Source organism: Herpailurus yagouaroundi, unplaced genomic scaffold (genome assembly GCF_014898765.1).
Source record: "Herpailurus yagouaroundi ecotype Mexico unplaced genomic scaffold, PumYag 182, whole genome shotgun sequence".
Taxonomy (NCBI): Eukaryota; Metazoa; Chordata; class Mammalia; order Carnivora; family Felidae; genus Herpailurus; species Herpailurus yagouaroundi.
Genome location: NW_024412413.1, coordinates 53,585,690 through 53,595,354, shown reverse-complemented (window position 1 = coordinate 53,595,354; position 9,665 = coordinate 53,585,690). Strand labels below are relative to the sequence as shown.

General features: G+C 39.8%; 1 pseudogene; it reads right to left on the bottom strand.

Annotated features, from left to right (window-relative positions):
• Positions 1-2,082: 2,082 nt before the first annotated feature.
• On the bottom strand, positions 2,083-2,929 carry LOC121041087 (60S ribosomal protein L7a-like; annotated as a pseudogene).
• Between the last annotated feature and the right edge of the window lie 6,736 nt (positions 2,930-9,665).

Below are 9,665 nucleotides of genomic sequence, written 5' to 3'. Positions count from 1 at the left end.
ATAAATATTAGCATTCTGAGGAGAACAAAAGACTATATTTTAAGCTCTTCCCTAGGAAGAGTTGCAACTGTAATGTTAATTTTAGAATTATTTTGGAATTTGTAATAAATTGAAGACTAGTATCCTTAAGAAATTATTTTGATCTTGTCATAAAAGTTGAGTTTAACACATGACATTGACTCTCTTCTCTTATTTCTGAAATATAACTTCCACTGCTTGCCACTAGTAACTTTCTATCTCATATTCCACCTCAAGGAGCCAAGGCCTCTTCACTCCCTTTACCAGGAGAACTTGAAAAGTAATAGAAGGAATCTGGCTTTGCTCTTTTCTGGCCAACATGCCCAGGTGGTCTGGTCTGACCAAACATTAGCAACAACTATGTAAACAGAAAAAAGTTTTTGCATTTATTTTTGCTTTTTATTGAGGGACCAGGGAAATTTCATAAGTTTTATGTGAGAGAGGAACAAATATTGAGATTCTAGTTAACACACTTGTGTTAGCACAAGAGACAATTTTTTGTGTGTGGGTGAGAGAGAGAGAGAGAGAGAGAGAGAGAAATGAAGAGTGAGCATGCCAGGGGCAGAAGGGAGGGAGAAAGAGAGACTCTTAAGCAGGCTTCATGCCCAGTGTGGATCCCGATGTGGGGCTCCATCCCATAACCGTGAAATCATGGCCTGAGCTGAAATCAAGAGTCAAATGCTCAGCTGGCTGAGCCACCAAGGTGCCCCTGAGATAATTCTTTTAAGACTTAGAATTTTGAATTTTGAAAATTCTTCCTCTGCTACTAGCCTGTATCATTCTCTGGTGTCCTCTACATTAGTTAGACAAATGAGAAGTTAAAGGAAGCAGCACTGTCCCTGCAATAGGACTATCCTCTCTTCTGACACGAACTACAAGTTCAGAAGGTCCCCAAAACCACCCTCCAGATTGATAATTCACTAGAAGGACTCACAAAACTCACTGTAAGTACTTATACTTACAGCTATCGTTTATTACAAGGAAGGTATACAGATTAAACTTCGCCAAGGGAAGAGTGGACTCTGGATAAGTACCAATGGTGGGGTTACCATTGTTCTCTCTATGCAGTCAGGACATGTTACTTTCCAAGCATTGATGTGTTGACAATATGCATGGAGTATTGCCAACTAGGGAAGTTCACCCAATTCTCTAGGTTCAGAGAGTTGACTGGGGCTCCATGACATAGACATAATTGATTGATTACCCACATGCTTAATCTCAGTCTTCAGTTCTATCCTTGAATCACTATCTGATGCTCACAACACCCCACTTCAGGTTTTCTCTTGGATGAAAAAGATAGAGAGACTCCATCTACACCTAATTCTTTCTCTCTTCTCCCCCTGTTATGGTCTGAACTGTGTCACCTCAAAATTCATATGGTGACATCCTAACCCTAATGGGACTATATTTGGAGATAGGGTCTTTAAAGAAACAATTATGATTAAATGAGGTCATAAGAATAGGGCCCTCATCCAATAGGATGAGTGTCCTTATAAGATGAAGGGATACCAGAGATCTCCCTCTGCATGTGTGGAGAAGAGGCCATATGAGAGCACAGTGAGAAGGTGGCTTTCTGTAAGCCAGGAAGAGTTGACACCAGAAACCAACCCTGCTGGCACCTTGATCTCACACTTTCAGTCTCCAGAGCTGTAAGAAAATGAATGCCTGTTGTTTAAGCCACCTAGTCTGTGGTTTTTTGTTATGGCAGCCCAAGCAGACAAATATATTCCCTCTCTCTTTCTCTTTAGGCCCCTCTTTGTAGCCAAGCAAGATGGTGGGTTTTTTTGCTCCTGACCTTTCTGTGCCAGACACTACTCATACCATATCCTTCATTCCTTCCTATGTTATGTTTAATTTTTAAGAAATCTATGCTTTAGTTCTCTACACTTTAGCTTGGTTTTTCAAGCCAGATCCCTGTGGACTTCAAAATATAATTTCTTCTTCTTCTTCTTCTTCTTCTTCTTCTTCTTCTTCTTCTTCTTCTTCTTTCTCTTCCTCTTCCTTTTCCTCTTCCTTCTCCTCCTTCTCCTCCTTCTCCTCCTCTTCTTCTTCTTCGACACTGGCTGAAAGAGAACTTTTTATTAACTTTATGTACAGAAAATTCAACAGCATCCACTTTCCAGTTTGATGGCCAGTTCTTTAGCCTTTGCCTTTTCCAGCTTGGCAGTGGGAGTCTTGGACTTTGGCTATAGGACATTGCCTCCCCAGTAGCAGCAGATCTCATGATATCTGCCATTGTTGTTAGTTCTGATGGCTTCTACCAGCTCAGCCAGAGCTCCTTTGTCTTCCGAGGCAACCTGTGTGAAGGCGATGGTGGTACAGATCTTCCTGTGGACCAGACGCCCCAGCCTGGCCTTCCCCTTGATGATGCAGTAAGGAGCCTCCATCTTACCACACAGGACAGGCAGAGAGATGGCCAGCTCAGTGGGATCCACAGCATGTGCAATCACTACCAGATCAGGCTTCTTGTTCTCTACTAGGGGTGGCAGTATTAACCCCAGCTTGAAGGACAGGCAACCTCTCAGTGGGGACATCCTCTTTCTGGCAGCTTTCTTCTCAACCCCGGCCAACAAACTCTGCTTCTTTTTTTGCTTTGTCTCTGGTCTGTATGTGTGGGCCAGCTTAATAGTTGAGTAGCTGTTTGGCGGTCCAGGGCCTAGGTGAACTGGTTAATCATAGGAGGGACTTTTAGACGTTTATAGAGACTAGCCCTTTGCCACTGCAGCCGGATGTAGCAGGGCCATTTGACAAAACGGGTAAGGTCCCTTTGGGGCTGGATGTCCTGTCCGATGCCAAAATTCTTGGGCCTCTTCTCAAACAGGAGATTGACCACCTTCTTGTCCTCCTGCTTCTTCATAACAACAGGGGCAGGGGCCAACTTCTTCCCCTTAGCTTTCTTTCCTTTCGGCATCTGGGATGGCTGGAGGAGAGGCCTATGATCGCTTCTTTTTAAAATTGGTTCTCACAAATCAAAAGCTTCTTCATTTAATATGAATGTGCCTTCTGTGAGTTTTAAAAAAAAATCTACTAAGGACCTCAGGTAAGTTCTTAGGTCCCAGACTCTATCTGACCTTTCCCTTCCCCCTTCATCAGAAGTGAGCAATGTCAATAACTCATTAGATGGGAAGAGAGCCACAGAGCAGCTAAAATAATTAGTTACCACATTAGCCGCCAAAGTTTGTTCTGACATTCTGCTGATATCAGAAATAATGCCATTCCCTATGCACCAACTCTGATTAAATTATCTTTAATGTAGTGTGCTTCTAATAGAAGGGAGCAAAGGGAATTTTTCTAGTCTATCTTGTCCCAAATCTATACAAAGTTTCCCATTCCTTTTAGGGGATCATGGAATTATTGCAAGGAACCTGTGAATTCATATACCATTCCAAGCTTTGACTGTAGATTTATTAGCAGAGTGGTTCACACAAATGTAAGCATCTATCTTTCAAATGTCTATAGGCCTCATTGCAATGAACAAAATGCTAATCATTGAAGGTATTACTGAATTCATGAAAGTTGTTTATCACAATGCATTTTCTTTTTTTTCTTAATGTTTATTTATTTTTGAGAGAAAGAGAGAGAGAGATAGGAAGAGAAACAGAACACGAGTCGGGGAGGCACAGAGAGAGGGAGAACAGCATCCGAAGCAAACTCCAGGTTCTGAGCTGTTAGCACAGAGCCCAATGTGGGGCTCGAACTCATGAACCGTGATATCATGACCTGAGCCAAAGTCGGATGCTTAACTGACTGAGCCACCCAGGCGCCCCAACCATGCATTTTGTAAATCAATGGATACCAGAACTGCAATTACTGTCACATGGGAGTTCAATATTTTGTTGTTGCCATTATTACTAAAGTCATTTTCCTAAATGAAAATTTCAGTACCCTTATCTATGCTCTTTTCCTTCCCTACCTGAAGAAGCAATTCTAGATTGTGCCTTATTAGAAAGTCTCATTTATTAAATAATGTTATTAGTCCTGCATGTTACTCTTTTCTAAATCTTAGTTCCAGTTGCGTGATTCACCTTGTCTATTTTGGCAACCAGAACATTCTCTGGAAAAGCAATCTTGGAAAATTTTTTGTCCAAAAGGAATTCTAGAAGAGGGTTTTTTTTTTGTAAACCAGATTCCCAGTCTACCCATTTTTACCACCAGAATGTTTTTGTATAGGACCGTTTTTATTATAAAAATAATACATTGGGTACACTTTCATGCCTTATTAAGAACATAATCTTTAGGGGCGCCTGGGTGGCTCAGTCGGTTGAGTGTCCGACTTCAGCTCAGGTCACGATCTCGCGGTCCGTGAGTTCAAGCCCCGCGTCGGGCTCTGGGCTGATGGCTCAGAGCCTGGAGCCTGCTTCTGATTCTGTGTCTCCCTCTCTCTCTGCCCCTCCCCCGTTCATGCTCTATCTCTCTGTGTCTCAAAAATAAATAAACGTTAAAAAAATGTATAAAAAATTTTAAAAAGAACATAATCTTTAATGCCTGTGTAGTATGTTTTTGCCATATGATTAGATTTAATAATTTTTATCACTCCATTAAGCTATTTTTCAGCTTTTTACTATTGTAAATAAATAACGATATATATCCTGGTATACAATTTTATTATTTCAGATAAATTTATGCCAAATTTACTCAGTCAAAAAATATAAACATGTTTAAAGCTCTTAATACACATTTCTAAATTAGTTTCCCAGAAAGGTAGTGCCTATTTAAACTCCTAGTAGGAGCTAAATTCCCCCTGTGAATTTTACCTCCTGAAAAGCAAAACTGATCATTTTCCTTTTTCAAAATAGTTGATAATTTGGTGACAATTATTTGGAAGATTGGATTTTTCCTTTTTTTATTACACATTTATATTTTTTCTTTTGACAATTGTTCTTTTTAGCAGTAGAATCTGGTTTTCTTTACACCACTTCCTTTTTTTTTATTTTTTTAAATTTTTTTTTCAACGTTTATTTATTTTTGCGACAGAGACAGAGCATGAACAGGGGAGGGGCAGAGAGAGAGGGAGACACAGAATCGGAAACAGGCTCCAGGCTCTGAGCCATCAGCCCAGAGCCTGACGCGGGGCTCGAACTCACGGACCGCGAGATCATGACCTGGCTGAAGTCGGACGCTTAACCGACTGTGCCACCCAGGCGCCCCTACACCACTTCCTTTTTATAGTGTTCCTTGTTGCATGTAATTTGCAGCTAATTTTCTATGTACTTGCACTAAAACTATCAATTTTATCTCAATTATAGAGAGTCTCTAGTCCTTCTAGCTATAACTGCTCAGAGTTCACATATTGAAGATTTCTCCTTCTTGCCCATACTTACATAATTTTCATAATATAGCGCAGGATTGGGCAAATGCTGGAACTGCTCTCCAAAAATCCTTGCTGCCCCCATTTTGTCATGGAATGGCTTTCCCATCTAGACTGGATCTCTGCTTCAGGTGCCTTTAAATTCATTTAAGTCATTACAGGTGTAAGTGAGTGGGCAATTTTCCCTCTGCACAAGGTCATCAATTCTTTGTTGCTGCCTCTCACTATTTTTTTAACATTTATTTTTGAGTGAAAGAGAAGAGCACACACACACACAAGTGCAAGTGGAGGAGGGGCAGAGAGAGAGAAGGAGACAGAATCTGAAGCAGGCTCCAGGTTCTGAGCTGTTAGCACAGAGCCCAATGTGGGGTTCAAACCCACCACCTGCCGGATCATGACCTGAGCCGAAGTCAGACACTTAACTGACTGAGCCATTCAGGCTCTGGACTATCTCAGGCTATTAAACATACCCTCTGAAATAGTCACTTGAGGTTAGTATGTATCATTTCCTCATACACTTAGAAATGCCGTCCAACCTAGCTTCTAGCCACTGCAATTCACATTGCAGAAAGAAACAAATCTGCAACAAAAATTGCTTTAAGGCCCATCATCTCTACTTTTGAATCATCTGGCTTCTTTCAAGAGACAATAACATTTAAAACTCAAACCAATAAAGATGAAGTCAAGCTTTCGTTTTTGTGGATGACATGATTATTATACATGGAAAACCTGACAGACTCCACCAAAAGTCCGCTACAACTGATACATGAATTCAACAAAGTTGCAGGATACAAAATCAATGTACAAAAATCAGTCGCATTCTTATACACTAATAATGAAGCAACACAAAGACAAATAAAGAACTGATCCCATTCACAATTGCACCAAGAAGCATGAAATACACGGGAATAAACCTAACCAAAGATGTAAAAGATCTGAATGCTGAAAACTATGGAAAGCTTATGAAGGAAATTGAAGAAGATACAAAGAAATGGAAAAACGTTCCGTGCTCATGGATTGGAAGATTAAATATTGTTAAAATGTCAATACTACCCAAAGCTATCTACACATTCAATGCAATCCCAATCAAAATTGCACCAGCATTCTTCTCAAAGCTAGAACAAGCAATCCTAAAATTCGTATGGAACCACAAAAGACCCTGAATAGCCAAAGTAATATTGAAGAAGAAGACCAAAGCAGGAGGCATCATAATCCTAGACTTTAGCCTCTACTACAAAGCTGTAATCATGAAGACAACATGGTATTGGCACAAAAACAGACACATAGACCAATGGAATAGAATAGAAATCCCAGAATTAGACCCACAAAAGTATGTCCAAGTCATCTTTGACAAAGCAGGAAAGAATATCCAATGGAAAAAAGACAGTCTCTTTTACAAATGGTGCTGGGAGACTAGACAGCAACATGCAGAAGAATGAAACTAGACCACTTTCTCACACCATTCACAAAAATAAAATCGATAAAGACCTGTATGTGAGACAGGAAACTATCAAAACCCTAGAGGAGAAAGCAGGAAAAACCTCTCTGACCTCAGCCGCAGCAATTTCTTACTTGACACATCTCCAAAGACAAGGGAATTAAAAGCAAAAATGAACTATTGGGACCTCATGAAGATAAAAAGCTTCTGCACTGCAAAGGAAACAACAAAACTAAAAGGCAACCAACAGAATGGGAAAAGATATTTGCAAATGACATATCGGACAAAGGGCTAGTCTCCAAAATCTATAAAGAGCTCACCAAACTCCACACCTGAAAAACAAACAACCCAGTGAAGAAATGGGCAGAAAACATGAATAGACACTTCTCTAAAGAAGACATCCAGATGGCCAACAGGCACATGAAAAGATGCTCAACGTCTCTCCCCATCAGGGAAATACAAATCAAAACCACACTCAGATACCACCTCACGTCAGTCAGAGTGGCGAAAAATGAACAATCAGGAGACTATAGATGCTGGCAAGGATGTGGAGAAACGGGAACGCTCTTGCACTGTTTGTTGGTGGGAATGCAAACTGATGCAGCTGCTCTGGAAAACAGTGTGGAGGTTCCTCAAAAAATTAAAAATAGATCTACCCTATGACCCAGCAATAGCACTGCTAGAAATTTACCCAAGGGATACAGGAGTGCTGATGCATAGGGGCACTTGTACCCCAATGTTTCAACAAGAGCCAAATTGTGGAAAGAACCTAAATGTCCATCAACCGACGAATGGATAAAGAAATTGTGGTTTATATACACAACGGAATACTACATGGCAATGAGAAAGAATGAAATCTGGCCTTTTGTAGCAACGTGGAGGGAACTGGAGAGTGTGATGCTAAGTGAAATAAGCCATACAGAGAAAAACAGATAACATATGTTTTCACTCTTATGTGGATCCTGAGAAACTTAACAGAAGACCATGGGGGAGGGGAAGGAAAAAAAATTAGAGAGAGAGGGAGACAAACCATAAGAGACTCTTAAAAACTGGGATATGGGTATTGAGGAGGGAACCTGTTGGGTTGAGCACTGGGTGTGGTATGGAAACCAATTTGACAATAAATTTCATATTAAAAAAAAAACTCAAACTAATAATGTACTTAAACTAGTTAAAGGTGTATTAGAAAGAATGAAAACTTTGGAAATAAGTAGACATGAACTAGCTGTGTAACTTTTGGTTGGCTTTTGAACCTAAATTTCTGTCTTTTCATTTACAGAATGGAATAAATAATACCCAACTTAGAGGTCGAGATAATTAAATAGATAGTATAAGTGTGCTATCATTCAGAATCAAAATGTCCAATCCAACTCACACGTAAGGGAAATATCTAATACCAATATTTGCTAATCATTTCAAAAATACTGACAATGAAGAGGCACAAAGAAAGCAGAGAGGTCTGGGGTGCACTGTGTGGTCCTTAGGTCCTTTTGTCCCCAGGCCAAACCTATACTTTCTCCCAGAATAACAGATGAGGTCTCCAAGTCAGTTTTTGTGAGTTTTTAATCTGATGTGGAAAGGAGCATTTACGTTATAAAATGTCTTCATTTTATATACCAGAGACATTGTCCAAGGAGAAGTCTCATAGATCTATAGATTCTGGGTATATTTAGTTTAATTTTTTCTAACTTTTGTGGGGTTTTTTTTTTGAGAGACAGAGCAAGAGCAGGGGAGGAGCAGTGAGAGAGGTAGACACAGAATCCAAAGCAGGCTCCAGGCTCTGAGCTGTCAGCACAGAGCCCAACGCAGGGCTTGAATCCACAAACGATGGGATCATGACCTAAGCTGAAGTCAGATGCTCAATCAACTGAGCCACGCAGGCACCCCTGGGTATATTTACTTTAAAAGATCCTTTAGCCAAGGACAGACTACGGAGAACATGTTATAGCTAAGGACTCTTCTCACTAGCAAATAGCTCCAATCTATTTGTCAGGAACCCTTGGCAAGGGGACTAAATCAGTCATCTGCCTTCTTTTCTTTTCCCTAGAAGAGTCCCTCAACCCCACCCCTCCCTATCCAGTAAAAAAAAAAAAAAGTGAATGGCTCACAGACAAGCTACTTTAACAATTTCCTCCAAAAAGCTGTAAATCATTGATTATAGTGCCTCACACAAAGTACTTGCTTGATAAATTAACCTGATATTTTGAAGGCTATATGTATAAAATAGTCTTTAATGTAATGATTGATAGTCTCAAGTCAACAGCTGGTCAATTTCATCCCACAAAAAGTAATAAAAATGATCTAATAAGTCTCTTCTTGATAACTGATACTTGAAATTATCTCCTTTGCTCAATTTGCTACAACTGAATATTATGTTGGCATAAATATTATCAATTATCTGTAGCCCAGTATGAATGAGTTAATTTACCTGCACAATCATGAAACTTGGTGAATATATTGAGTAAATAACCGATCTTCCATGCTAGGAATTAATTTGTTTTTGATATCCAGGATTTACAGAATTTTCACTAATTGTGATATGCTGTGAAACCACTTCCTTAGATGGCAATGTACCATCAAAGAGAACATTGTAGAAGTGAGTAATCTCAAGGCAAGGTTATTGGATACAAGGTCTATTAGTTAACTGTTCCCTACACAAACTGAGATCCAGAAGGTTTCCTCAGAGAATAGAAACTTTGTTGGCATTTCTTTTTTTTTTTTCTCTCTCATTTTATTTTCTTTTTTTATTTATTATTTTATTATCACTTTTTTTATTTATATATGAAATTTATTGTCAAATTGGTTTCCATACAACACCCAGTGCTCATCCCAAAAGGTGCCCTCCTCAATACCCATCACCCACCCTCTCCTCCCTCCCACCCCCCATCAACCCTCAGTTTG